This window comes from Petromyzon marinus, chromosome 17 (genome assembly GCF_048934315.1).
Source record: "Petromyzon marinus isolate PM22_M1 ecotype Great Lakes invasive population chromosome 17, UKy_Petmar_22M1.pri1.0, whole genome shotgun sequence".
Classification (NCBI taxonomy): Eukaryota; Metazoa; Chordata; class Hyperoartia; order Petromyzontiformes; family Petromyzontidae; genus Petromyzon; species Petromyzon marinus.
In genome coordinates, this window is record NC_133683.1 from 11,147,902 (window position 1) to 11,170,859 (window position 22,958).

At 40.8% G+C, this 22,958-nt stretch overlaps 20 non-coding genes across 20 annotated transcripts; all 20 read right to left on the bottom strand.

The window, feature by feature from the left end:
• Nucleotides 1-36: 36 nt before the first annotated feature.
• LOC142925037 (U2 spliceosomal RNA) lies at nt 37-227 on the bottom strand. The gene has a single exon (XR_012942136.1). It is a non-coding gene; the product is annotated as a U2 spliceosomal RNA (small nuclear RNA).
• Nucleotides 228-1,180: 953 nt separating this feature from the next.
• LOC142924984 (U2 spliceosomal RNA) lies at nt 1,181-1,371 on the bottom strand. The gene has a single exon (XR_012942086.1). It is a non-coding gene; the product is annotated as a U2 spliceosomal RNA (small nuclear RNA).
• A 963-nt stretch (nt 1,372-2,334) lies between these two features.
• LOC142925023 (U2 spliceosomal RNA) lies at nt 2,335-2,525 on the bottom strand. The gene has a single exon (XR_012942125.1). It is a non-coding gene; the product is annotated as a U2 spliceosomal RNA (small nuclear RNA).
• A 953-nt stretch (nt 2,526-3,478) lies between these two features.
• On the bottom strand, nt 3,479-3,669 carry LOC142924902 (U2 spliceosomal RNA). The gene has a single exon (XR_012942004.1). It is a non-coding gene; the product is annotated as a U2 spliceosomal RNA (small nuclear RNA).
• Nucleotides 3,670-4,633: 964 nt separating this feature from the next.
• On the bottom strand, nt 4,634-4,824 carry LOC142924979 (U2 spliceosomal RNA). Its single transcript, XR_012942081.1, has one exon. It is a non-coding gene; the product is annotated as a U2 spliceosomal RNA (small nuclear RNA).
• Nucleotides 4,825-5,788: 964 nt separating this feature from the next.
• On the bottom strand, nt 5,789-5,979 carry LOC142924980 (U2 spliceosomal RNA). Its single transcript, XR_012942082.1, has one exon. It is a non-coding gene; the product is annotated as a U2 spliceosomal RNA (small nuclear RNA).
• A 963-nt stretch (nt 5,980-6,942) lies between these two features.
• Nucleotides 6,943-7,133, bottom strand: LOC142925024 (U2 spliceosomal RNA). The gene has a single exon (XR_012942126.1). It is a non-coding gene; the product is annotated as a U2 spliceosomal RNA (small nuclear RNA).
• A 953-nt stretch (nt 7,134-8,086) lies between these two features.
• LOC142924903 (U2 spliceosomal RNA) lies at nt 8,087-8,277 on the bottom strand. Its single transcript, XR_012942005.1, has one exon. It is a non-coding gene; the product is annotated as a U2 spliceosomal RNA (small nuclear RNA).
• A 964-nt stretch (nt 8,278-9,241) lies between these two features.
• LOC142924994 (U2 spliceosomal RNA) lies at nt 9,242-9,432 on the bottom strand. The gene has a single exon (XR_012942096.1). It is a non-coding gene; the product is annotated as a U2 spliceosomal RNA (small nuclear RNA).
• Nucleotides 9,433-10,396: 964 nt separating this feature from the next.
• Nucleotides 10,397-10,587, bottom strand: LOC142924981 (U2 spliceosomal RNA). Its single transcript, XR_012942083.1, has one exon. It is a non-coding gene; the product is annotated as a U2 spliceosomal RNA (small nuclear RNA).
• A 964-nt stretch (nt 10,588-11,551) lies between these two features.
• Nucleotides 11,552-11,742, bottom strand: LOC142925007 (U2 spliceosomal RNA). The gene has a single exon (XR_012942109.1). It is a non-coding gene; the product is annotated as a U2 spliceosomal RNA (small nuclear RNA).
• Nucleotides 11,743-12,706: 964 nt separating this feature from the next.
• Nucleotides 12,707-12,897, bottom strand: LOC142925025 (U2 spliceosomal RNA). The gene has a single exon (XR_012942127.1). It is a non-coding gene; the product is annotated as a U2 spliceosomal RNA (small nuclear RNA).
• Nucleotides 12,898-13,850: 953 nt separating this feature from the next.
• Nucleotides 13,851-14,041, bottom strand: LOC142924904 (U2 spliceosomal RNA). The gene has a single exon (XR_012942006.1). It is a non-coding gene; the product is annotated as a U2 spliceosomal RNA (small nuclear RNA).
• A 964-nt stretch (nt 14,042-15,005) lies between these two features.
• Nucleotides 15,006-15,196, bottom strand: LOC142924982 (U2 spliceosomal RNA). The gene has a single exon (XR_012942084.1). It is a non-coding gene; the product is annotated as a U2 spliceosomal RNA (small nuclear RNA).
• Nucleotides 15,197-16,160: 964 nt separating this feature from the next.
• LOC142924983 (U2 spliceosomal RNA) lies at nt 16,161-16,351 on the bottom strand. Its single transcript, XR_012942085.1, has one exon. It is a non-coding gene; the product is annotated as a U2 spliceosomal RNA (small nuclear RNA).
• A 964-nt stretch (nt 16,352-17,315) lies between these two features.
• LOC142924996 (U2 spliceosomal RNA) lies at nt 17,316-17,506 on the bottom strand. The gene has a single exon (XR_012942098.1). It is a non-coding gene; the product is annotated as a U2 spliceosomal RNA (small nuclear RNA).
• A 965-nt stretch (nt 17,507-18,471) lies between these two features.
• Nucleotides 18,472-18,662, bottom strand: LOC142924957 (U2 spliceosomal RNA). Its single transcript, XR_012942060.1, has one exon. It is a non-coding gene; the product is annotated as a U2 spliceosomal RNA (small nuclear RNA).
• Nucleotides 18,663-19,626: 964 nt separating this feature from the next.
• On the bottom strand, nt 19,627-19,817 carry LOC142924958 (U2 spliceosomal RNA). Its single transcript, XR_012942061.1, has one exon. It is a non-coding gene; the product is annotated as a U2 spliceosomal RNA (small nuclear RNA).
• A 955-nt stretch (nt 19,818-20,772) lies between these two features.
• LOC142924905 (U2 spliceosomal RNA) lies at nt 20,773-20,963 on the bottom strand. The gene has a single exon (XR_012942007.1). It is a non-coding gene; the product is annotated as a U2 spliceosomal RNA (small nuclear RNA).
• A 957-nt stretch (nt 20,964-21,920) lies between these two features.
• On the bottom strand, nt 21,921-22,111 carry LOC142924972 (U2 spliceosomal RNA). Its single transcript, XR_012942074.1, has one exon. It is a non-coding gene; the product is annotated as a U2 spliceosomal RNA (small nuclear RNA).
• Between the last annotated feature and the right edge of the window lie 847 nt (nt 22,112-22,958).

A 22,958-nucleotide genomic window follows, 5' to 3' on the forward strand; every position in this document is an offset into this window, starting at 1 on the left:
ACTCTACTTTTGTTTGATGATGTCCCTCCCCCAGCAGGGAGGTGCACCATTCCCGGAGAAACTGCAATACCGGGTTGATGCGCGGAGTGGACGGAGCAAGCCCCTATTCCATCTCCCTGTCCCAAAAATCAATTTAATATAAAGTACCACAATGTGGTACGTATCAGATATTAAACTGATAAGAACAGATACTACACTTGATCTTAGCCAAAAGGCCGAGAAGCGATAACACCAACCTGCCAGGGGGTGGCGATTACATACGCCGAGACTCTATCTACACCATGGGGCCTCCACCCGTTACTTCGCACAATAAATATTGACTTAAAGCTATCGTGCCTGCAGGAATTCATATTCTTTGGGTGTTTCGGTAAAGTCACGTAGTTAGTTTAAAATAAAAAAAATAACTAAAAACTACTTTACGTGACTTTACCAAAGAATATGCGCACAATAAGGTATCACGACCATTCCGCATATACCATGGTGTTAAGAGATACGGAATATTAACAAAAAAATTCCATACGATGCCACCACATATGGTGTGTTTTGTCCGTTTTGTAACACTTGGATACGGCCATTTATATTTGAAACAGGGACAAAATCTCAAACCGAGTATGTTTCGGCCAACAAACACGGAAGTTCTTAGGTGCAAGTGTAATTGATTCCGATAATTTGAATATGAAAATGCAAAATAAATGATAACAATTCTTCGACCAATACATACGAATGAAAAAAACTATCGAAAAAATCTCGTTCGTTAATAACACTGCCAATTAAAGAAAGTATAGTAAAATTTCAGGCAATGGCCTTTCGACATAGCACATGAAGCAGGATAGACTAAGATAGGCAAATTACGGAATAATGCGCAATACTGCATTATGCAGACGTAACAAACAGAGCAGTACAGGATAAAACAAACTGTTTGTATATAAGTGCATGTGCATATGACATATTACTTCCTGACCCACCCCTACTGGATATCTCTGAAAAATGTTTGATAGATTTTTAATTTCTGAAATTTGACTGCTCTCCTGGTCAGAAATGAGAAGATGTAGGCGACTGGTGAGCAGGAGAGAACGCAACCCAATTACGGACACCCAGCGGCAATGGGGTTTGCAAATGCACCAGAGCTACCAAAACCCACCACACTCTACTTTTGTTTGATGATGTCCCTCCCGCAGCAGGGAGGTGCACCATTCCCGGAGAAACTGCAATACCGGGTTGATGCGCGGAGTGGACGGAGCAAGCCCCTATTCCATCTCCCTGTCCCAAAAATCAATTTAATATAAGGTACCACAATGTGGTACGTATCAGATATTAAACTGATAAGAACAGATACTACACTTAATCTTAGCCAAAAGGCCGAGAAGCGATAACACCAACCTGCCAGGGGGTGGCGATTACATACGCCGAGACTCTCTCTACACCATGGGGCCTCCACCCGGTACTTCGCACGATAAATATTGACTTAAAGCTATCGTGACTGCAGGAATTCATATTCTTTGGGTCTTTCGGTAAAGTCACGTAGATAGTTTCAAAGAAAATAAAATAACTAAAAACTACTTGACGTGACTTTACCATGGAATATGCGCACAATAAGTTATCACGACCATTCCGCATGTGCCAAGGTGTTAAGAGATACGGAATATTAACAAAAAATGTTCATACGATGCCACCACATATGGTGTGTTTTGTCCGTTTTGTAAAACTTGGATCAGTCACGCACACGGCCATTTATATTTGAAACAGGGACAAAATCTCAACCGAGTATGTTTCGGCCAACAAACACGGAAGTTCTTAGGTGCAAGTGTAATTGATGCAGATAATTTGAATATGAAAATGCAAAATAAATGATGAAAATTCTTCGACCAATACATACGAATGAAAAAAACTATCGAAAAAATATCGTTCGTTAATAACACTGACAATTAAAGAAAGTATAGTAAAAATTTAGGCAATGGCCTTTCGACATAGCACATGAAGCAGGATAGACTAAGATAGGTAAATTGCGGAATAATGCGCAATACTGCTTTATGCAGACGTAACAAACAGAGCAGTACAGGATAAAACAAACTGTTTGTATATTAGTGCATGTGCATATGACATATTACTTCCTGACCCACCCCTACTGGATATCTCTGAAATATGTTTGATAGATTTTAAATTTCTGAAATTTGACTGCTCTCCTGGTCAGAAATGAGAAGATGGAGGCGACTGGTGAGCAGGAGAGAACGGACCCAATTACGGACACCCAGCGGCAATGGGGTTTGCAAATGCACCAGAGCTACCAAAACCCACCACACTCTACTTTTGTTTGATGATGTCCCTCCCCCAGCAGGGAGGTGCACCATTCCCGGAGAAACTGCAATACCGGGTTGATGCGCGGAGTGGACGGAGCAAGCCCCTATTCCATCTCCCTGTCCCAAAAATCAATTTAATATAAGGTACCACAATGTGGTACGTATCTGATATTAAACTGATAAGAACAGCTACTACACTTGATCTTAGCCAAAAGGCCGAGAAGCGATAACACCAACCTGCCAGGGGGTGGCGATTACATACGCCGAGGCTCTATCTACACCATGGGGCCTCCACCCGTTACTTCGCACGATAAATATTGACTTAAAGCTATCGTGACTGCAGGAATTCATATTCTTTGGGTCTTTCGGTAAAGTCACGTAGATAGTTTCAAAGAAAATAAAATAACTAAAAACTACTTGACGTGACTTTACCATGGAAAATGCGCACAATAAGTTATCACGACCATTCCGCATGTGCCAAGGTGTTAAGAGATACGGAATATTAACAAAAAATGTTCATACGATGCCACCACATATGGTGTGTTTTGTCCGTTTTGTAAAACTTGGATACGGCCATTTATATTTGAAACAGGGACAAAATCTCAACCCGAGTATGTTTCGGCCAACAAACACGGAAGTTCTTAGGTGCAAGTGTAATTGATGCAGATAATTTGAATATGAAAATGCAAAATAAATGATGAAAATTCTTCGACCAATACATACGAATGAAAAAAACTATCGAAAAAATCTCGTTCGTTAATAACACTGCCAATTAAAGAAAGTATAGTAAAAATTCAGGCAATGGCCTTTCGACATAGCACATGAAGCAGGATAGACTAAGATAGGTAAATTACGGAATAATGCGCAATACTGCTTTATGCAGACGTAACAAACAGAGCAGTACAGGATAAAACAAACTGTTTGTATATTAGTGCATGTGCATATGACATATTACTTCCTGACCCACCCCTACTGGATATCTCTGAAATATGTTTGATAGATTTTAAATTTCTGAAATTTGACTGCTCTCCTGGTCAGAAATGAGAAGATGGAGGGGACTGGTGAGCAGGAGAGAACGGACCCAATTACGGACACCCAGCGGCAATGGGGTTTGCAAATGCACCAGAGCTACCAAAACCCACCACACTCTACTTTTGTTTGATGATGTCCCTCCCCCAGCAGGGAGGTGCACCATTCCCGGAGAAACTGCAATACCGGGTTGATGCGCGGAGTGGACGGAGCAAGCCCCTATTCCATCTCCCTGTCCCAAAAATCAATTTAATATAAGGTACCACAATGTGGTACGTATCAGATATTAAACTGATAAGAACAGATACTACACTTGATCTTAGCCAAAAGGCCGAGAAGCGATAACACCAACCTGCCAGGGGGTGGCGATTACATACGCCGAGGCTCTATCTACACCATGGGGCCTCCACCCGTTACTTCGCACGATAAATATTGACTTAAAGCTATCGTGACTGCAGGAATTCATATTCTTTGGGTCTTTCGGTAAAGTCACGTAGATAGTTTCAAAGAAAATAAAATAACTAAAAACTACTTGACGTGACTTTACCATGGAATATGCGCACAATAAGTTATCACGACCATTCCGCATGTGCCAAGGTGTTAAGAGATACGGAATATTAACAAAAAATGTTCATACGATGCCACCACATATGGTGTGTTTTGTCCGTTTTGTAAAACTTGGATCAGTCACGCACACGGCCATTTATATTTGAAACAGGGACAAAATCTCAAACCGAGTATGTTTCGGCCAACAAACACGGAAGTTCTTAGGTGCAAGTGTAATTGATGCAGATAATTTGAATATGAAAATGCAAAATAAATGATGAAAATTCTTCGACCAATACATACGAATGAAAAAAACTATCGAAAAAATCTCGTTCGTTAATAACACTGCCAATTAAAGAAAGTATAGTAAAAATTCAGGCAATGGCCTTTCGACATAGCACATGAAGCAGGATAGACTAAGATAGGTAATTTACGGAATAATGCGCAATACTGCATTATGAAGACGTAACAAACAGAGCAGTACAGGATAAAACAAACTGTTTGTATATTAGTGCATGTGCATATGACATATTACTTCCTGACCCACCCCTACTGGATATCTCTGAAATATGTTTGATAGATTTTAAATTTCTGAAATATGACTGCTCTCCTGGTCAGAAATGAGAAGATGGAGGCAACTGGTGAGCAGGAGAGAACGCACCCAATTACGGACAACCAGCGGCAATGGGGTTTGCAAATGCCCCAGAGCTACCAAAACCCACCACACTCTACTTTTGTTTGATGATGTCCCTCCCCCAGCAGGGAGGTGCACCATTCCCGGAGAAACTGCAATACCGGGTTGATGCGCGGAGTGGACGGAGCAAGCCCCTATTCCATCTCCCTGTCCCAAAAATCAATTTAATATAAGGTACCACAATGTGGTACGTATCAGATATTAAACTGATAAGAACAGCTACTACACTTGATCTTAGCCAAAAGGCCGAGAAGCGATAACACCAACCTGCCAGGGGGTGGCGATTACATACGCCGAGGCTCTATCTACACCATGGGGCCTCCACCCGTTACTTCGCACGATAAATATTGACTTAAAGCTATCGTGACTGCAGGAATTCATATTCTTTGGGTCTTTCGGTAAAGTCACGTAGATAGTTTCAAAGAAAATAAAATAACTAAAAACTACTTGACGTGACTTTACCATGGAATATGCGCACAATAAGTTATCACGACCATTCCGCATGTGCCAAGGTGTTAAGAGATACGGAATATTAACAAAAAATGTTCATACGATGCCACCACATATGGTGTGTTTTGTCCGTTTTGTAAAACTTGGATCAGTCACGCACACGGCCATTTATATTTGAAACAGGGACAAAATCTCAAACCGAGTATGTTTCGGCCAACAAACACGGAAGTTCTTAGGTGCAAGTGTAATTGATGCAGATAATTTGAATATGAAAATGCAAAATAAATGATGAAAATTCTTCGACCAATACATACGAATGAAAAAAACTATCGAAAAAATCTCGTTCGTTAATAACACTGCCAATTAAAGAAAGTATAGTAAAAATTCAGGCAATGGCCTTTCGACATAGCACATGAAGCAGGATAGACTAAGATAGGTAAATTACGGAATAATGCGCAATACTGCATTATGAAGACGTAACAAACAGAGCAGTACAGGATAAAACAAACTGTTTGTATATTAGTGCATGTGCATATGACATATTACTTCCTGACCCACCCCTACTGGATATCTCTGAAATATGTTTGATAGATTTTAAATTTCTGAAATATGACTGCTCTCCTGGTCACAAATGAGAAGATGGAGGCAACTGGTGAGCAGGAGAGAACGCACCCAATTACGGACAACCAGCGGCAATGGGGTTTGCAAATGCCCCAGAGCTACCAAAACCCACCACACTCTACTTTTGTTTGATGATGTCCCTCCCCCAGCAGGGAGGTGCACCATTCCCGGAGAAACTGCAATACCGGGTTGATGCGCGGAGTGGACGGAGCAAGCCCCTATTCCATCTCCCTGTCCCAAAAATCAATTTAATATAAGGTACCACAATGTGGTACGTATCAGATATTAAACTGATAAGAACAGCTACTACACTTGATCTTAGCCAAAAGGCCGAGAAGCGATAACACCAACCTGCCAGGGGGTGGCGATTACATACGCCGAGACTCTCTCTACACCATGGGGCCTCCACCCGGTACTTCGCACGATAAATATTGACTTAAAGCTATCGTGACTGCAGGAATTCATATTCTTTGGGTCTTTCGGTAAAGTCACGTAGATAGTTTCAAAGAAAATAAAATAACTAAAAACTACTTGACGTGACTTTACCATGGAATATGCGCACAATAAGTTATCACGACCATTCCGCATGTGCCAAGGTGTTAAGAGATACGGAATATTAACAAAAAATGTTCATACGATGCCACCACATATGGTGTGTTTTGTCCGTTTTGTAAAACTTGGATCAGTCACGCACACGGCCATTTATATTTGAAACAGGGACAAAATCTCAACCGAGTATGTTTCGGCCAACAAACACGGAAGTTCTTAGGTGCAAGTGTAATTGATGCAGATAATTTGAATATGAAAATGCAAAATAAATGATGAAAATTCTTCGACCAATACATACGAATGAAAAAAACTATCGAAAAAATATCGTTCGTTAATAACACTGACAATTAAAGAAAGTATAGTAAAAATTTAGGCAATGGCCTTTCGACATAGCACATGAAGCAGGATAGACTAAGATAGGTAAATTGCGGAATAATGCGCAATACTGCTTTATGCAGACGTAACAAACAGAGCAGTACAGGATAAAACAAACTGTTTGTATATTAGTGCATGTGCATATGACATATTACTTCCTGACCCACCCCTACTGGATATCTCTGAAATATGTTTGATAGATTTTAAATTTCTGAAATTTGACTGCTCTCCTGGTCAGAAATGAGAAGATGGAGGCGACTGGTGAGCAGGAGAGAACGGACCCAATTACGGACACCCAGCGGCAATGGGGTTTGCAAATGCACCAGAGCTACCAAAACCCACCACACTCTACTTTTGTTTGATGATGTCCCTCCCCCAGCAGGGAGGTGCACCATTCCCGGAGAAACTGCAATACCGGGTTGATGCGCGGAGTGGACGGAGCAAGCCCCTATTCCATCTCCCTGTCCCAAAAATCAATTTAATATAAGGTACCACAATGTGGTACGTATCTGATATTAAACTGATAAGAACAGCTACTACACTTGATCTTAGCCAAAAGGCCGAGAAGCGATAACACCAACCTGCCAGGGGGTGGCGATTACATACGCCGAGGCTCTATCTACACCATGGGGCCTCCACCCGTTACTTCGCACGATAAATATTGACTTAAAGCTATCGTGACTGCAGGAATTCATATTCTTTGGGTCTTTCGGTAAAGTCACGTAGATAGTTTCAAAGAAAATAAAATAACTAAAAACTACTTGACGTGACTTTACCATGGAATATGCGCACAATAAGTTATCACGACCATTCCGCATGTGCCAAGGTGTTAAGAGATACGGAATATTAACAAAAAATGTTCATACGATGCCACCACATATGGTGTGTTTTGTCCGTTTTGTAAAACTTGGATACGGCCATTTATATTTGAAACAGGGACAAAATCTCAACCCGAGTATGTTTCGGCCAACAAACACGGAAGTTCTTAGGTGCAAGTGTAATTGATGCAGATAATTTGAATATGAAAATGCAAAATAAATGATGAAAATTCTTCGACCAATACATACGAATGAAAAAAACTATCGAAAAAATCTCGTTCGTTAATAACACTGCCAATTAAAGAAAGTATAGTAAAAATTCAGGCAATGGCCTTTCGACATAGCACATGAAGCAGGATAGACTAAGATAGGTAAATTACGGAATAATGCGCAATACTGCTTTATGCAGACGTAACAAACAGAGCAGTACAGGATAAAACAAACTGTTTGTATATTAGTGCATGTGCATATGACATATTACTTCCTGACCCACCCCTACTGGATATCTCTGAAATATGTTTGATAGATTTTAAATTTCTGAAATTTGACTGCTCTCCTGGTCAGAAATGAGAAGATGGAGGGGACTGGTGAGCAGGAGAGAACGGACCCAATTACGAACAACCAGCGGCAATGGGGTTTGCAAATGCACCAGAGCTACCAAAACCCACCACACTCTACTTTTGTTTGATGATGTCCCTCCCCCAGCAGGGAGGTGCACCATTCCCGGAGAAACTGCAATACCGGGTTGATGCGCGGAGTGGACGGAGCAAGCCCCTATTCCATCTCCCTGTCCCAAAAATCAATTTAATATAAGGTACCACAATGTGGTACGTATCAGATATTAAACTGATAAGAACAGATACTACACTTGATCTTAGCCAAAAGGCCGAGAAGCGATAACACCAACCTGCCAGGGGGTGGCGATTACATACGCCGAGGCTCTATCTACACCATGGGGCCTCCACCCGTTACTTCGCACGATAAATATTGACTTAAAGCTATCGTGACTGCAGGAATTCATATTCTTTGGGTCTTTCGGTAAAGTCACGTAGATAGTTTCAAAGAAAATAAAATAACTAAAAACTACTTGACGTGACTTTACCATGGAATATGCGCACAATAAGTTATCACGACCATTCCGCATGTGCCAAGGTGTTAAGAGATACGGAATATTAACAAAAAATGTTCATACGATGCCACCACATATGGTGTGTTTTGTCCGTTTTGTAAAACTTGGATCAGTCACGCACACGGCCATTTATATTTGAAACAGGGACAAAATCTCAAACCGAGTATGTTTCGGCCAACAAACACGGAAGTTCTTAGGTGCAAGTGTAATTGATGCAGATAATTTGAATATGAAAATGCAAAATAAATGATGAAAATTCTTCGACCAATACATACGAATGAAAAAAACTATCGAAAAAATCTCGTTCGTTAATAACACTGCCAATTAAAGAAAGTATAGTAAAAATTCAGGCAATGGCCTTTCGACATAGCACATGAAGCAGGATAGACTAAGATAGGTAATTTACGGAATAATGCGCAATACTGCATTATGAAGACGTAACAAACAGAGCAGTACAGGATAAAACAAACTGTTTGTATATTAGTGCATGTGCATATGACATATTACTTCCTGACCCACCCCTACTGGATATCTCTGAAATATGTTTGATAGATTTTAAATTTCTGAAATATGACTGCTCTCCTGGTCAGAAATGAGAAGATGGAGGCAACTGGTGAGCAGGAGAGAACGCACCCAATTACGGACAACCAGCGGCAATGGGGTTTGCAAATGCCCCAGAGCTACCAAAACCCACCACACTCTACTTTTGTTTGATGATGTCCCTCCCCCAGCAGGGAGGTGCACCATTCCCGGAGAAACTGCAATACCGAGTTGATGCGCGGAGTGGACGGAGCAAGCCCCTATTCCATCTCCCTGTCCCAAAAATCAATTTAATATAAGGTACCACAATGTGGTACGTATCAGATATTAAACTGATAAGAACAGCTACTACACTTGATCTTAGCCAAAAGGCCGAGAAGCGATAACACCAACCTGCCAGGGGGTGGCGATTACATACGCCGAGGCTCTATCTACACCATGGGGCCTCCACCCGTTACTTCGCACGATAAATATTGACTTAAAGCTATCGTGACTGCAGGAATTCATATTCTTTGGGTCTTTCGGTAAAGTCACGTAGATAGTTTCAAAGAAAATAAAATAACTAAAAACTACTTGACGTGACTTTACCATGGAATATGCGCACAATAAGTTATCACGACCATTCCGCATGTGCCAAGGTGTTAAGAGATACGGAATATTAACAAAAAATGTTCATACGATGCCACCACATATGGTGTGTTTTGTCCGTTTTGTAAAACTTGGATCAGTCACGCACACGGCCATTTATATTTGAAACAGGGACAAAATCTCAAACCGAGTATGTTTCGGCCAACAAACACGGAAGTTCTTAGGTGCAAGTGTAATTGATGCAGATAATTTGAATATGAAAATGCAAAATAAATGATGAAAATTCTTCGACCAATACATACGAATGAAAAAAACTATCGAAAAAATCTCGTTCGTTAATAACACTGCCAATTAAAGAAAGTATAGTAAAAATTCAGGCAATGGCCTTTCGACATAGCACATGAAGCAGGATAGACTAAGATAGGTAAATTACGGAATAATGCGCAATACTGCATTATGAAGACGTAACAAACAGAGCAGTACAGGATAAAACAAACTGTTTGTATATTAGTGCATGTGCATATGACATATTACTTCCTGACCCACCCCTACTGGATATCTCTGAAATATGTTTGATAGATTTTAAATTTCTGAAATATGACTGCTCTCCTGGTCACAAATGAGAAGATGGAGGCAACTGGTGAGCAGGAGAGAACGCACCCAATTACGGACAACCAGCGGCAATGGGGTTTGCAAATGCCCCAGAGCTACCAAAACCCACCACACTCTACTTTTGTTTGATGATGTCCCTCCCCCAGCAGGGAGGTGCACCATTCCCGGAGAAACTGCAATACCGGGTTGATGCGCGGAGTGGACGGAGCAAGCCCCTATTCCATCTCCCTGTCCCAAAAATCAATTTAATATAAGGTACCACAATGTGGTACGTATCAGATATTAAACTGATAAGAACAGCTACTACACTTGATCTTAGCCAAAAGGCCGAGAAGCGATAACACCAACCTGCCAGGGGGTGGCGATTACATACGCCGAGGCTCTATCTACACCATGGGGCCTCCACCCGTTACTTCGCACGATAAATATTGACTTAAAGCTATCGTGACTGCAGGAATTCATATTCTTTGGGTCTTTCGGTAAAGTCACGTAGATAGTTTCAAAGAAAATAAAATAACTAAAAACTACTTGACGTGACTTTACCATGGAATATGCGCACAATAAGTTATCACGACCATTCCGCATGTGCCAAGGTGTTAAGAGATACGGAATATTAACAAAAAATGTTCATACGATGCCACCACATATGGTGTGTTTTGTCCGTTTTGTAAAACTTGGATCAGTCACGCACACGGCCATTTATATTTGAAACAGGGACAAAATCTCAAACCGAGTATGTTTCGGCCAACAAACACGGAAGTTCTTAGGTGCAAGTGTAATTGATGCAGATAATTTGAATATGAAAATGCAAAATAAATGATGAAAATTCTTCGACCAATACATACGAATGAAAAAAACTATCGAAAAAATCTCGTTCGTTAATAACACTGCCAATTCAAGATAGTATAGTAAAAATTCAGGCAATGGCCTTTCGACATAGCACATGAAGCAGGATAGACTAAGATAGGTAAATTACGGAATAATGCGCAATACTGCATTATGAAGACGTAACAAACAGAGCAGTACAGGATAAAACAAACTGTTTGTATATTAGTGCATGTGCATATGACATATTACTTCCTGACCCACCCCTACTGGATATCTCTGAAATATGTTTGATAGATTTTAAATTTCTGAAATTTGACTGCTCTCCTGGTCAGAAATGAGAAGATGGAGGCGACTGGTGAGCAGGAGAGAACGCACCCAATTACGGACAACCAGCGGCAATGGGGTTTGCAAATGCACCAGAGCTACCAAAACCCACCACACTCTACTTTTGTTTGATGATGTCCCTCCCCCAGCAGGGAGGTGCACCATTCCCGGAGAAACTGCAATACCGGGTTGATGCGCGGAGTGGACGGAGCAAGCCCCTATTCCATCGCCCTGTCCCAAAAATCAATTTAATATAAGGTACCACAATGTGGTATGTATCAGATATTAAACTGATAAGAACAGATACTACACTTGATCTTAGCCAAAAGGCCGAGAAGCGATAACACCAACCTGCCAGGGGGTGGCGATTACATACGCCGAGACTCTCTCTACACCATGGGGCCTCCACCCGGTACTTCGCACGATAAATATTGACTTAAAGCTATCGTGACTGCAGGAATTCATATTCTTTGGGTCTTTCGGTAAAGTCACGTAGATAGTTTCAAAGAAAATAAAATAACTAAAAACTACTTGACGTGACTTTACCATGGAATATGCGCACAATAAGTTATCACGACCATTCCGCATGTGCCAAGGTGTTAAGAGATACGGAATATTAACAAAAAATGTTCATACGATGCCACCACATATGGTGTGTTTTGTCCGTTTTGTAAAACTTGGATCAGTCACGCACACGGCCATTTATATTTGAAACAGGGACAAAATCTCAACCGAGTATGTTTCGGCCAACAAACACGGAAGTTCTTAGGTGCAAGTGTAATTGATGCAGATAATTTGAATATGAAAATGCAAAATAAATGATGAAAATTCTTCGACCAATACATACGAATGAAAAAAACTATCGAAAAAATATCGTTCGTTAATAACACTGACAATTAAAGAAAGTATAGTAAAAATTTAGGCAATGGCCTTTCGACATAGCACATGAAGCAGGATAGACTAAGATAGGTAAATTGCGGAATAATGCGCAATACTGCTTTATGCAGACGTAACAAACAGAGCAGTACAGGATAAAACAAACTGTTTGTATATTAGTGCATGTGCATATGACATATTACTTCCTGACCCACCCCTACTGGATATCTCTGAAATATGTTTGATAGATTTTTAATTTCTGAAATTTGACTGCTCTCCTGGTCAGAAATGAGAAGATGGAGGCAACTGGTGAGCAGGAGAGAACGCAACCCAATTACGGACACCCAGCGGCAATGGGGTTTGCAAATGCACCAGAGCTACCAAAACCCACCACACTCTACTTTTGTTTGATGATGTCCCTCCCCCAGCAGGGAGGTGCACCATTCCCGGAGAAACTGCAATACCGGGTTGATGCGCGGAGTGGACGGAGCAAGCCCCTATTCCATCTCCCTGTCCCAAAAATCAATTTAATATAAGGTACCACAATGTGGTACGTATCTGATATTAAACTGATAAGAACAGCTACTACACTTGATCTTAGCCAAAAGGCCGAGAAGCGATAACACCAACCTGCCAGGGGGTGGCGATTACATACGCCGAGGCTCTATCTACACCATGGGGCCTCCACCCGTTACTTCGCACGATAAATATTGACTTAAAGCTATCGTGACTGCAGGAATTCATATTCTTTGGGTCTTTCGGTAAAGTCACGTAGATAGTTTCAAAGAAAATAAAATAACTAAAAACTACTTGACGTGACTTTACCATGGAATATGCGCACAATAAGTTATCACGACCATTCCGCATGTGCCAAGGTGTTAAGAGATACGGAATATTAACAAAAAATGTTCATACGATGCCACCACATATGGTGTGTTTTGTCCGTTTTGTAAAACTTGGATACGGCCATTTATATTTGAAACAGGGACAAAATCTCAACCCGAGTATGTTTCGGCCAACAAACACGGAAGTTCTTAGGTGCAAGTGTAATTGATGCAGATAATTTGAATATGAAAATGCAAAATAAATGATGAAAATTCTTCGACCAATACATACGAATGAAAAAAACTATCGAAAAAATCTCGTTCGTTAATAACACTGCCAATTAAAGAAAGTATAGTAAAAATTCAGGCAATGGCCTTTCGACATAGCACATGAAGCAGGATAGACTAAGATAGGTAAATTACGGAATAATGCGCAATACTGCTTTATGCAGACGTAACAAACAGAGCAGTACAGGATAAAACAAACTGTTTGTATATTAGTGCATGTGCATATGACATATTACTTCCTGACCCACCCCTACTGGATATCTCTGAAATATGTTTGATAGATTTTAAATTTCTGAAATTTGACTGCTCTCCTGGTCAGAAATGAGAAGATGGAGGGGACTGGTGAGCAGGAGAGAACGGACCCAATTACGGACACCCAGCGGCAATGGGGTTTGCAAATGCACCAGAGCTACCAAAACCCACCACACTCTACTTTTGTTTGATGATGTCCCTCCCCCAGCAGGGAGGTGCACCATTCCCGGAGAAACTGCAATACCGGGTTGATGCGCGGAGTGGACGGAGCAAGCCCCTATTCCATCTCCCTGTCCCAAAAATCAATTTAATATAAGGTACCACAATGTGGTACGTATCAGATATTAAACTGATAAGAACAGATACTACACTTGATCTTAGCCAAAAGGCCGAGAAGCGATAACACCAACCTGCCAGGGGGTGGCGATTACATACGCCGAGGCTCTATCTACACCATGGGGCCTCCACCCGTTACTTCGCACGATAAATATTGACTTAAAGCTATCGTGACTGCAGGAATTCATATTCTTTGGGTCTTTCGGTAAAGTCACGTAGATAGTTTCAAAGAAAATAAAATAACTAAAAACTACTTGACGTGACTTTACCATGGAATATGCGCACAATAAGTTATCACGACCATTCCGCATGTGCCAAGGTGTTAAGAGATACGGAATATTAACAAAAAATGTTCATACGATGCCACCACATATGGTGTGTTTTGTCCGTTTTGTAAAACTTGGATCAGTCACGCACACGGCCATTTATATTTGAAACAGGGACAAAATCTCAAACCGAGTATGTTTCGGCCAACAAACACGGAAGTTCTTAGGTGCAAGTGTAATTGATGCAGATAATTTGAATATGAAAATGCAAAATAAATGATGAAAATTCTTCGACCAATACATACGAATGAAAAAAACTATCGAAAAAATCTCGTTCGTTAATAACACTGCCAATTAAAGAAAGTATAGTAAAAATTCAGGCAATGGCCTTTCGACATAGCACATGAAGCAGGATAGACTAAGATAGGTAATTTACGGAATAATGCGCAATACTGCATTATGAAGACGTAACAAACAGAGCAGTACAGGATAAAACAAACTGTTTGTATATTAGTGCATGTGCATATGACATATTACTTCCTGACCCACCCCTACTGGATATCTCTGAAATATGTTTGATAGATTTTAAATTTCTGAAATATGACTGCTCTCCTGGTCAGAAATGAGAAGATGGAGGCAACTGGTGAGCAGGAGAGAACGCACCCAATTACGGACAACCAGCGGCAATGGGGTTTGCAAATGCCCCAGAGCTACCAAAACCCACCACACTCTACTTTTGTTTGATGATGTCCCTCCCCCAGCAGGGAGGTGCACCATTCCCGGAGAAACTGCAATACCGGGTTGATGCGCGGAGTGGACGGAGCAAGCCCCTATTCCATCTCCCTGTCCCAAAAATCAATTTAATATAAGGTACCACAATGTGGTACGTATCAGATATTAAACTGATAAGAACAGCTACTACACTTGATCTTAGCCAAAAGGCCGAGAAGCGATAACACCAACCTGCCAGGGGGTGGCGATTACATACGCCGAGGCTCTATCTACACCATGGGGCCTCCACCCGTTACTTCGCACGATAAATATTGACTTAAAGCTATCGTGACTGCAGGAATTCATATTCTTTGGGTCTTTCGGTAAAGTCACGTAGATAGTTTCAAAGAAAATAAAATAACTAAAAACTACTTGACGTGACTTTACCATGGAATATGCGCACAATAAGTTATCACGACCATTCCGCATGTGCCAAGGTGTTAAGAGATACGGAATATTAACAAAAAATGTTCATACGATGCCACCACATATGGTGTGTTTTGTCCGTTTTGTAAAACTTGGATCAGTCACGCACACGGCCATTTATATTTGAAACAGGGACAAAATCTCAAACCGAGTATGTTTCGGCCAACAAACACGGAAGTTCTTAGGTGCAAGTGTAATTGATGCAGATAATTTGAATATGAAAATGCAAAATAAATGATGAAAATTCTTCGACCAATACATACGAATGAAAAAAACTATCGAAAAAATCTCGTTCGTTAATAACACTGCCAATTAAAGAAAGTATAGTAAAAATTCAGGCAATGGCCTTTCGACATAGCACATGAAGCAGGATAGACTAAGATAGGTAAATTACGGAATAATGCGCAATACTGCATTATGAAGACGTAACAAACAGAGCAGTACAGGATAAAACAAACTGTTTGTATATTAGTGCATGTGCATATGACATATTACTTCCTGACCCACCCCTACTGGATATCTCTGAAATATGTTTGATAGATTTTAAATTTCTGAAATATGACTGCTCTCCTGGTCACAAATGAGAAGATGGAGGCAACTGGTGAGCAGGAGAGAACGCACCCAATTACGGACAACCAGCGGCAATGGGGTTTGCAAATGCCCCAGAGCTACCAAAACCCACCACACTCTACTTTTGTTTGATGATGTCCCTCCCCCAGCAGGGAGGTGCACCATTCCCGGAGAAACTGCAATACCGGGTTGATGCGCGGAGTGGACGGAGCAAGCCCCTATTCCATCTCCCTGTCCCAAAAATCAATTTAATATAAGGTACCACAATGTGGTACGTATCAGATATTAAACTGATAAGAACAGCTACTACACTTGATCTTAGCCAAAAGGCCGAGAAGCGATAACACCAACCTGCCAGGGGGTGGCGATTACATACGCCGAGGCTCTATCTACACCATGGGGCCTCCACCCGTTACTTCGCACGATAAATATTGACTTAAAGCTATCGTGACTGCAGGAATTCATATTCTTTGGGTCTTTCGGTAAAGTCACGTAGATAGTTTCAAAGAAAATAAAATAACTAAAAACTACTTGACGTGACTTTACCATGGAATATGCGCACAATAAGTTATCACGACCATTCCGCATGTGCCAAGGTGTTAAGAGATACGGAATATTAACAAAAAATGTTCATACGATGCCACCACATATGGTGTGTTTTGTCCGTTTTGTAAAACTTGGATCAGTCACGCACACGGCCATTTATATTTGAAACAGGGACAAAATCTCAAACCGAGTATGTTTCGGCCAACAAACACGGAAGTTCTTAGGTGCAAGTGTAATTGATGCAGATAATTTGAATATGAAAATGCAAAATAAATGATGAAAATTCTTCGACCAATACATACGAATGAAAAAAACTATCGAAAAAATCTCGTTCGTTAATAACACTGCCAATTAAAGAAAGTATAGTAAAAATTCAGGCAATGGCCTTTCGACATAGCACATGAAGCAGGAAAGACTAAGATAGGTAAATTGCGGAATAATGCGCAATACTGCTTTATGCAGACGTAACAAACAGAGCAGTACAGGATAAAACAAACTGTTTGTATATTAGTGCATGTGCATATGACATATTACTTCCTGACCCACCCCTACTGGATATCTCTGAAATATGTTTGATAGATTTTAAATTTCTGAAATTTGACTGCTCTCCTGGTCAGAAATGAGAAGATGGAGGCGACTGGTGAGCAGGAGAGAACGGACCCAATTACAGACACCCAGCGGCAATGGGGTTTGCAAATGCACCAGAGCTACCAAAACCCACCACACTCTACTTTTGTTTGATGATGTCCCTCCCCCAGCAGGGAGGTGCACCATTCCCGGAGAAACTGCAATACCGGGTTGATGCGCGGAGTGGACGGAGCAAGCCCCTATTCCATCTCCCTGTCCCAAAAATCAATTTAATATAAGGTACCATAATGTGGTATGTATCAGATATTAAACTGATAAGAACAGATACTACACTTGATCTTAGCCAAAAGGCCGAGAAGCGATAACACCAACCTGCCAGGGGGTGGCGATTACATACGCCGATGCTCTATCTACACCATGGGGCCTCCACCCGTTACTTCGCACGATAAATATTGACTTAAAGCTATCGTGACTGCAGGAATTCATATTCTTTGGGTCTTTCGGTAAAGTCACGTAGATAGTTTCAAAGAAAATAAAATAACTAAAAACTACTTGACGTGACTTTACCATGGAATATGCGCACAATAAGTTATCACGACCATTCCGCATGTGCCAAGGTGTTAAGAGATACGGAATATTAACAAAAAATGTTCATACGATGCCACCACATATGGTGTGTTTTGTCCGTTTTGTAAAACTTGGATCAGTCACGCACACGGCCATTTATATTTGAAACAGGGACAAAATCTCAAACCGAGTATGTTTCGGCCAACAAACACGGAAGTTCTTAGGTGCAAGTGTAATTGATGCAGATAATTTGAATATGAAAATGCAAAATAAATGATGAAAATTCTTCGACCAATACATACGAATGAAAAAAACTATCGAAAAAATCTCGTTCGTTAATAACACTGCCAATTCAAGAAAGTATAGTAAAAATTCAGGCAATGGCCTTTCGACATAGCACATGAAGCAGGATAGACTAAGATAGGTAAATTGCGGAATAATGCGCAATACTGCTTTATGCAGACGTAACAAACAGAGCAGTACAGGATAAAACAAACTGTTTGTATATTAGTGCATATGCATATGACATATTACTTCCTGACCCACCCCTACTGGAAATCTCTGAAATATGTTTGATAGATTTTAAATTTCTGAAATTTGACTGCTCTCCTGGTCAGAAATGAGAAGATGGAGGCGACTGGTGAGCAGGAGAGAACGCAACCCAATTACGGACAACCAGCGGCAATGGGGTTTGCAAATGCACCAGAGCTACCAAAACCCACCACACTCTACTTTTGTTTGATGATGTCCCTCCTCCAGCAGGGAGGTGCACCATTCCCGGAGAAACTGCAATACCGGGTTGATGCGCGGAGTGGACGGAGCAAGCCCCTATTCCATCTCCCTGTCCCAAAAATCAATTTAATATAAGGTACCACAATGTGGTACGTATCAGATATCAAACTGATAAGAACAGATACTACACTTGATCTTAGCCAAAAGGCCGAGAAGCGATAACACCAACCTGCCAGGGGGTGGCGATTACATACGCCGAGGCTCTATCTACACCATGGGGCCTCCACCCGTTACTTCGCACGATAAATATTGACTTAAAGCTATCGTGACTGCAGGAATTCATATTCTTTGGGTCTTTCGGTAAAGTCACGTAGATAGTTTCAAAGAAAATAAAATAACTAAAAACTACTTGACGTGACTTTACCATGGAATATGCGCACAATAAGTTATCACGACCATTCCGCATGTGCCAAGGTGTTAAGAGATACGGAATATTAACAAAAAATGTTCATACGATGCCACCACATATGGTGTGTTTTGTCCGTTTTGTAAAACTTGGATCAGTCACGCACACGGCCATTTATATTTGAAACAGGGACAAAATCTCAAACCGAGTATGTTTCGGCCAACAAACACGGAAGTTCTTAGGTGCAAGTGTAATTGATGCAGATAATTTGAATATGAAAATGCAAAATAAATGATGAAAATTCTTCGACCAATACATACGAATGAAAAAAACTATCGAAAAAATCTCGTTCGTTAATAACACTGCCAATTCAAGAAAGTATAGTAAAAATTCAGGCAATGGCCTTTCGACATAGCACATGAAGCAGGATAGACTAAGATAGGTAAATTGCGGAATAATGCGCAATACTGCTTTATGCAGACGTAACAAACAGAGCAGTACAGGATAAAACAAACTGTTTGTATATTAGTGCATATGCATATGACATATTACTTCCTGACCCACCCCTACTGGAAATCTCTGAAATATGTTTGATAGATTTTAAATTTCTGAAATTTGACTGCTCTCCTGGTCAGAAATGAGAAGATGGAGGCGACTGGTGAGCAGGAGAGAACGGACCCAATTACGGACAACCAGCGGCAATGGGGTTTGCAAATGCACCAGAGCTACCAAAACCCACCACACTCTACTTTTGTTTGATGATGTCCCTCCCCCAGCAGGGAGGTGCACCATTCCCGGAGAAACTGCAATACCGGGTTGATGCGCGGAGTGGACGGAGCAAGCCCCTATTCCATCTCCCTGTCCCAAAAATCAATTTAATATAAGGTACCACAATGTGGTACGTATCAGATATCAAACTGATAAGAACAGATACTACACTTGATCTTAGCCAAAAGGCCGAGAAGCGATAACACCAACCTGCCAGGGGGTGGCGATTACATACGCCGAGGCTCTATCTACACCATGGGGCCTCCACCCGTTACTTCGCACGATAAATATTGACTTAAAGCTATCGTGACTGCAGGAATTCATATTCTTTGGGTCTTTCGGTAAAGTCACGTAGATAGTTTCAAAGAAAATAAAATAACTAAAAACTACTTGACGTGACTTTACCATGGAATATGCGCACAATAAGTTATCACGACCATTCCGCATGTGCCAAGGTGTTAAGAGATACGGAATATTAACAAAAAATGTTCATACGATGCCACCACATATGGTGTGTTTTGTCCGTTTTGTAAAACTTGGATCAGTCACGCACACGGCCATTTATATTTGAAACAGGGACAAAATCTCAAACCGAGTATGTTTCGGCCAACAAACACGGAAGTTCTTAGGTGCAAGTGTAATTGATGCAGATAATTTGAATATGAAAATGCAAAATAAATGATGAAAATTCTTCGACCAATACATACGAATGAAAAAAAACTATCGAAAAAATCTCGTTCGTTAATAACACTGCCAATTCAAGATAGTATAGTAAAAATTCAGGCAATGGCCTTTCGACATAGCACATGAAGCAGGATAGGTAAATTACGGAATAATGCGCAATACTGCATTATGAAGACGTAACAAACAGAGCAGTACAGGCTAAAACAAACTGTTTGTATATTAGTGCATGTGCATATGACATATTACTTCCTGACCCACCCCTACTGGATATCTCTGAAATATGTTTGATAGATTTTAAATTTCTGAAATATGACTGCTCTCCTGGTCAGAAATGAGAAGATGGAGTCAACTGGTGAGCAGGAGAGAACGCACCCAATTACGGACAACCAGCGGCAATGGGGTTTGCAAATGCACCAGAGCTACCAAAACCCACCACACTCTACTTTTGTTTGATGATGTCCCTCCCCCAGCAGGGAGGTGCACCATTCCCGGAGAAACTGCAATACCGGGTTGATGCGCGGAGTGGACGGAGCAAGCCCCTATTCCATCTCCCTGTCCCAAAAATCAATTTAATATAAGGTACCACAATGTGGTACGTATCAGATATTAAACTGATAAGAACAGATACTACACTTGATCTTAGCCAAAAGGCCGAGAAGCGATAACACCAACATGCCAGGGGGTGGCGATTACATACGCCGAGACTCTATCTACACCATGGGGCCTCCACCCGTTACTTCGCACGATAAATATTGACTTAAAGCTATCGTGCCTGCAGGAATTCATATTCTTTGGGTGTTTCGGTAAAGTCACGTAGTTAGTTTCAAAGAAAATATGAAAATAACTAAAAACTACTTTACGTGACTTTACCAAAGAATATGCGCACAATAAGGTATCACGACCATTCCGCATATACCATGGTGTTAAGAGATACGGAATATTAACAAAAAAATTCCATACGATGCCACCACATATGGTGTGTTTTGTCCGTTTTGTAACACTTGGATACGGCCATTTATATTTGAAACAGGGACAAAATCTCAAACCGAGTATGTTTCGGCCAACAAACACGGAAGTTCTTAGGTGCAAGTGTAATTGATTCCGATAATTTGAATATGAAAATGCAAAATAAATGATAACAATTCTTCGACCAATACATACGAATGAAAAAAACTATCGAAAAAATCTCGTTCGTTAATAACACTCCCAATTAAAGAAAGTATAGTAAAATTTCAGGCAATGGCCTTTCGACATAGCACATGAAGCAGGATAGACTAAGATAGGCAAATTACGGAATAATGCGCAATACTGCATTATGCAGACGTAACAAACAGAGCAGTACAGGATAAAACAAACTGTTTGCCTATAAGTGCATGTGCATATGACATATTACTTCCTGACCCACCCCTACTGGATATCTCTGAAAAATGTTTGATAGATTTTTAATTTCTGAAATTTGACTGCTCTCCTGGTCAGAAATGAGAAGATGGAGGCGACTGGTGAGCAGGAGAGAACGCAACCCAATTACAGACAACCAGCGGCAATGGGGTTTGCAAATGCACCAGAGCTACCAAAACCCAACACACTCTACTTTTGTTTGATGATGTCCCTCCCCCAGCAGGGAGGTGCACCATTCCCGGAGAAACTGCAATACCGGGTTGATGCGCGGAGTGGACGGAGCAAGCCCCTATTCCATCTCCCTGTCCCAAAAATCAATTTAATATAAGGTACCACAATGTGGTAAGTATCAGATATTAAACTGATAAGAACAGATACTACACTTGATCTTAGCCAAAAGGCCGAGAAGCGATAACACCAACCTGCCAGGGGGTGGCGATTACATACGCCGAGACTCTATCTACACCATGGGCCCTCCACCCGTTACTTCGCACGATAAATATTGACTTAAAGCTATCGTGCCTGCAGGAATTCATATTCTTTGGGTGTTTCGGTAAAGTCACGTAGTTAGTTTAAAATAAAAAAATAACTAAAAACTACTTTACGTGACTTTACCAAAGAATATGCGCACAATAAGGTATCACGACCATTCCGCATATACCATGGTGTTAAGAGATACGGAATATTAACAAAAAAATTCCATACGATGCCACCACATATGGTGTGTTTTGTCCGTTTTGTAACACTTGGATACGGCCATTTATATTTGCAACAGGGACAAAATCTCAAACCGAGTATGTTTCGGCCAACAAACACGGAAGTTCTTAGGTGCAAGTGTAATTGATTCCGATAATTTGAATATGAAAATGCAAAATAAATGATAAAAATTCTTCGACCAATACATAGGAATGAAAAAAACTATCGAAAAAATCTCGTTCGTTAATAACACTGCCAATTAAAGAAAGTATAGTAAAATTTCAGGCAATGGCCTTTCGACATAGCACACATGAAGCAGGATAGACTAAGATAGTTAAATTACGGAATAATGCGCAATACTGCATTATGCAGACGTAACAAACAGAGCAGTACAGGATAAAACAAACTGTTTGTATATAAGTGCATGTGCATATGACATATTACTTCCTGACCCACCCCTACTGGATATCTCTGAAAAACGTTTGATAGATTTTTAATTTCTGAAATTTGACCGCTCTCCTGGTCAGAAATGAGAAGATGGAGGCGACTGGTGAGCAGGAGAGA